Genomic DNA, 5,515 nt, shown 5'->3' with positions numbered 1-5,515 from the left:
TACAGAAAATTCTCTAAGACGTCTATAATTATGTATCCAGCTGAGTCCTGGACATCTCTGCTGAGATATCTAACAGTTATCACCACCATCCAGAGTCTAAGAGTAACCTGGTTTTCCTTCAGACTTGTAATTCCCAAGCAGACATCACCATATCAGATGATGAAAACTGAACATTATATGGCTTACCAAGACATATTATACATTTAAGATATTTGATGTAGGCCGGGCGGTGGTGGCGCACGCCTTTAATCCCAGCACTCGGGAGGCAGAGCCAGGCAGATCTCTGTGAGTTCGAGGCCAGCCTGGGCTACCAAGTGAGTTCCAGGAAAGGCGCAAAGCTACACAGAGAAACCCTGTCTCGAAAAACCAAAAAACAAAACAAAACAAACAAACAAAAAAAGATATTTGATGTATATTTCACATTGCGATATTTATAAATGTTTCATTTCATGTGTGTAGCCAAATTTCTAACAGGTCTTATTAAATAAAAAACACAGCACCAAATATAGGGGTGAAAGCCTTAGAGATCAGGGAAATAGTGAGAACCACCAGTTAACCTTAACTCACCACACTGTAGCTTCCAAAGGAGAGCTAATTCCTGTCTACCTGTGCCTTTATTGTCTTGCTGTTCTACCCTCATTGGCCCTTAGCCCAACTACCTCAACTCCTTGTTACTGCCTGTCTGTACATACCTCCAGGTCTCTATGGTGGGAACTGGGATTAAAAGCATGTGTCACCATGCTTGACTCTGTTCTCTAGTGTGACCTTGAACACACAGAGACCCTGCCTGCCAAGATATTTCATTAAAGACATATATGCTACCATTGCTTGACTTTTGTGTTAATGGCTTGCTATTTTCTCTGATATCCAGGCAAACTTTATTTATTAACATACAAATAAAATATCACCACATTTCAGCACAAATAAAATATCACCATATTTCTCCTTTTTTGTCTAATAAAAATAAAAAATAATAAAAAGGTTATAATGTAAGAAAAAATATATATAATAAGTATAATAACTATATATAGCAATAAATACATCAACAATGTCTAGTCCATTTGCATTTGACAAATTCAGAGAAAATATTCCTTATCTATCCTATTTTGGTGAGTCCACAATGTACCTATTTCACTTTCTATCCTAACTTGTATTATCAACAGAAAACTATCCTATGATGTCTTTCAAACTTTTACACTATATACCTCCTTAATGAATTCCTTTTTTGAATTTCTTAACAAGGAAAACTGCAACTACAACTATCTAATCTTCAACTCCCTCAGAGACCCAAGAAGGCAATAATACTAGTAAAACAGGAAGTGCAAACAAGTGACTTACAAAAAAATGTGAGTTGATAGAAACAGCCAGCTGCCTGCACAGTCACCCAAGGTTTCTCTGCACATTGGGGCATCATCTTCAGCCTATAGGCTTAGCTTATCTGACAGACTCATTTGTGAATTAGGAGGTACACAAGGCCTAAAGCTCGACCTCACATTCAGTTTGAGTATTCCATGTAGCAGATAAACCGGAATTCCTCCAGTGTCCTGTCATGATTCAGGATTTTAAATTCTGGAAATTGCTGGTGTTTTTGGAATTCAGCTGCATATTCTTCTCAGCTTGTGGATCGCTTCACCTCTTTTATTAAATGCCAGTCTACCATTGAGAGGTTAGATTCCATCAGCCTAGTTACTCTTTCAAGAATAACTGTTTCAGCTACTGTTCCACTGCACACCAGGAGCCATCTGTCTGCTGCCTTTTCATCTGCCTTAGAAGAAAAGGGCACTGTAACATTTCTGGATTGCAAAGCCACTTCAGCAATTATGCCATATTCTCTTGGCCTCAGAGGGCACATGTTGTCAAAGCCACAACAACACTTGTCTTGGCAAGGATCAGTAGTCCTTTGTTTTGTGTCCTCTTTGTCCATTTTGGATAGAATACTGTCAGCAGTCGATGTGAGGGCACTTTGTTGCCCAGTGGCTAACTTTTGCCACAGTGAAAGTTAATTCCATATGCAGTTTCTTCAATACCCATATCTTCTCTGAAGTAGATTGATGCTGCCAGGAGCTGACATGTCTCATAGTCATAAAAAAATAAAAAATTCTAAGTTATTGAAACATTTTAAATGCCATATGCTGTGTATATTGCTCTGTATAAATAAAATGCTGATTGGCCAGTAGCCAGGCAGGAAGTATAGGTGAAACAAGCAGAGAAGAGAATTCTGGGAACAGGAAGGCTGAGTCAGGAGATGCCAGCCTGAAGTCCAGGGAGCAGCATATAAAGGCAACAGGTAAAGCCATGGAACACATGGCGACATATAGATTTCTTACACTGAGTTTAAGTGGAAGAGCTAGTCAGTGGTAGGCTTGAGCTAATTGCCAAGCAGTTTAACTAATATAAGATTCTGGGTGATTATTTTATAAGCGGTTGCAGGGTCTGTGGGGCTGGGCAGAACTGGAGAAAACTTCAGCTACAAATGGCGCTAGAACGTGGGGCAACAGTTTTCACATAAAACCTGAAAAAGCTTTTTTAAAAAGTCTTAAAATGGAGCTAAAAACAGCTTCCTAGTTGTCTCTCTCAAGTTAGCAGCAGCCTACATGCTTGAGCTACTCTATGGCGGGTTCACGGCCTGCGGGCTTGACCTATGCCACTTTACACAGAAGTGTCTCCAAGCTGTGCACTATGCTGCATGGTGGATATAGTTCTTGATAGTTTTTTTTTTAAAAAAAAAAAAAGGATTTGGGGCTATACATTGCTGGATGGAAGCATAGATGCACTGCTTCCCAGAGTCAGCAGTGAGCTTGGCAGTAAACATAGTTCTGCCATGTTGGGAAGCCGAAGCTGCTATTTTAGCCCTAGTAATGCTGCAGTTTAAAGCAATAGGTTCACAATAAGACAGATTCAGATTGAATAGTTTACAATGTGTGTAAAAATGTATATAGGCTTACAAGAGAGACAAAAAGAAATATAGATGGTTGTATAAAGAAATAGTTTTTAAAAAATAAAGTCTTTAAAGAGAAAGTAAAAGTAATATAAAAAATAAGCCATGTAAAGATGGGATATCAAACAGAGAATCTGGATTGTGTTGTCTTTGGGATTTTTAACTCAAGACAGACATTTGATTGTAAAGGCTGCTGAGTTAAACCAATATGTATATTTTAAAGGTACTTTGACTTCAAAATTTGGATCTAAGGATATGTTGCTTTGGATAGGAGGCTCTGCTTTTGTTTCCACAGAAAGCAAGAGGCTATGGATTTGTTCCAGATTAAGATACATCAGATTTGACCAGCCAAGATTCCCCGAAAGGTCTCTGATGACACCATGGCCCATATGATCCAACATTCAGAACAGTTTCAAAGCAACTGGCTCAGACAATACAGCCTCACGGACTACTCCATAATCCTAAAATTTTCTTTATGTCCCCATAAGAATACAGTGCCCTCATCCAGCAGGAAGTAGTATGAGAAGCTACGCCCAAATTTCCATAACATTGTTTATAAATGTTTATTTTTATTTAAAGCAGGTTGATTATAAATTCAATCTCTTTCTAAAGAAGAAAAGGGGATATAGATATGATAGGATAAATAGTAACAACTTGTTTAAAAATGTTTTATATTGCTATGGATTTTAGTTTATTGATACAAATTTAGAGTTGATTTTGTATTGATTTGTACTGATAAATAAATATATATTTATTTATACATATATATACTTTTGTTTGAGGTATTATGTTTATGTAACTCATTTAGATTGTAATGGATAATTAAAAATACAGATTAATAATTAGTCTTCTATGATACTCAAACTTATAGTCTTGTTAAGTTTTCTAGGTATACATAAATATAATTCAATTAGGTAGGTAATCTTCAAACACTTCAAAGACCTACAGAATATGGCATTTAAAATATTTTAAAAATTTAGACTTTCTGGACAGTGAGACATGTCTGCTCCTGGCAGCACCGATTTACTTCAGAGAGGAGGATGAGTATCAAAGACACTCCATATGGAGTTTGTCTTCTTCTTGACAAAAATACCATTTGGGCAAGAAACTGTTCTTGCCTGGACTGCTTGAAAAAATGTATTGACTAGACATGCAGAACCCATAGGAAGGTGACCACTGAACTTTGCTTGGCAAATGGTTCTTCAGGTACCGGCTTTACAGATAGAACCAAAGAATTGAGATTAACGGCAATAGAATAGTCCCTTAATTTTTTGATTTTTATCTGTCCCATATCAGAAGATGCCAGACATTCTACAAGACAGAGAGAGAAGTGACTGGGAGACTCTAGGCCTGTGGGCTGAAGACAGATGCCCCAACTTTACAGAAAAACTTTGGATGACTGTCCAGGCTGCCAGCTGTCTCTGTCTATTCTCGCAAGGCTCCCAAAAGTTGTTTGCATCCTTATCCCATTTCTCAGGTAATATTATATCCTTCTGAGGTTTTTGGTGTAGTTGAAGACTAGATAGTCATAATTTCCAAAGTCATGAAAAAGACAAGTTAGATAAGAAACCTTAGACTCACAAATATAGGGTAGATAAAATATCTTCTTTAATTTTGCCAAATAAATAGACAAGACATTATAAATAGACTAGATTGTAACTGTAATTCTTGCTTGATAATTGCTCTGTTATATGTAATTTTACCATGTTAAAGTTAAAACCTTCCTTTTTGAAAAAAAGAAAGAGGGAAGTGTTGTTTATATCTATTTGTGCAAATAAAATGCTGATTGACCAGTAGCCAGGCAGGAAGTATAGGTGAAACAAGCAGAGAAGAGAATTCTGGGAAGAGGAAGGTTGGATCAGGAGACTCCAGCCTGCTATCCAGGAGCAGCATGTAATGGCACACAGGTAAAGCCATGGAACACTTGGCGACATATAGATTAACAGAAATGAGCTGAGTTTAAGTGTAAGAGCTAGTTAGTGGTAGGCCTGAAGTGACGGCTGAACAGTTTAATTAATATAAGCTTCTGGTGATTATTTTATAAGTGGTTGTGGGGTCCGTGGGGCTGGGCAGGACTAGAAAAAATTTCAGCTATAACCATATTCTGTAGATCTCTGAAGGGTTTGAAGATGGCCTGTCTATTTAAAATATGTCTTTGCTTAACCATGAAAACATACCTAATATGACTACAAGTTCAATTGTAATGTCTAACTACTAACTTTTCTTTATATTCTAATAGTTGGTAATAATAACATTTAATGATCAGCAAATTGCATTACATTGCTAAATGAACTGTATAAGTACAATATCCTGAACAAGATTAAAAATATACATACAGCATTTTCTACCAATATCAATATATAATTTCTATACAATATACAAAAATCCAATCCAATGTAAAGTATTTAAAACTCTAGTTATCTTTTAAAAGAAGATTCAATAATCTACCTTTTTAATATATATTATATCTATATCCTCTCTTTTCAGAGTATATTGAATAATCTACCCTTTATTCTATCATTTCTATACCTTTTTTTTCAGAGTAGATTCAATAATCTACCTCTTATCTATATCCTC

This window comes from Peromyscus californicus, unplaced genomic scaffold (genome assembly GCF_007827085.1).
Source record: "Peromyscus californicus insignis strain IS unplaced genomic scaffold, ASM782708v3 Scaffold_4__1_contigs__length_199733344, whole genome shotgun sequence".
In the NCBI taxonomy this organism is placed as follows: domain Eukaryota; kingdom Metazoa; phylum Chordata; class Mammalia; order Rodentia; family Cricetidae; genus Peromyscus; species Peromyscus californicus.
Note: the sequence above shows the minus strand (reverse complement) of the source record.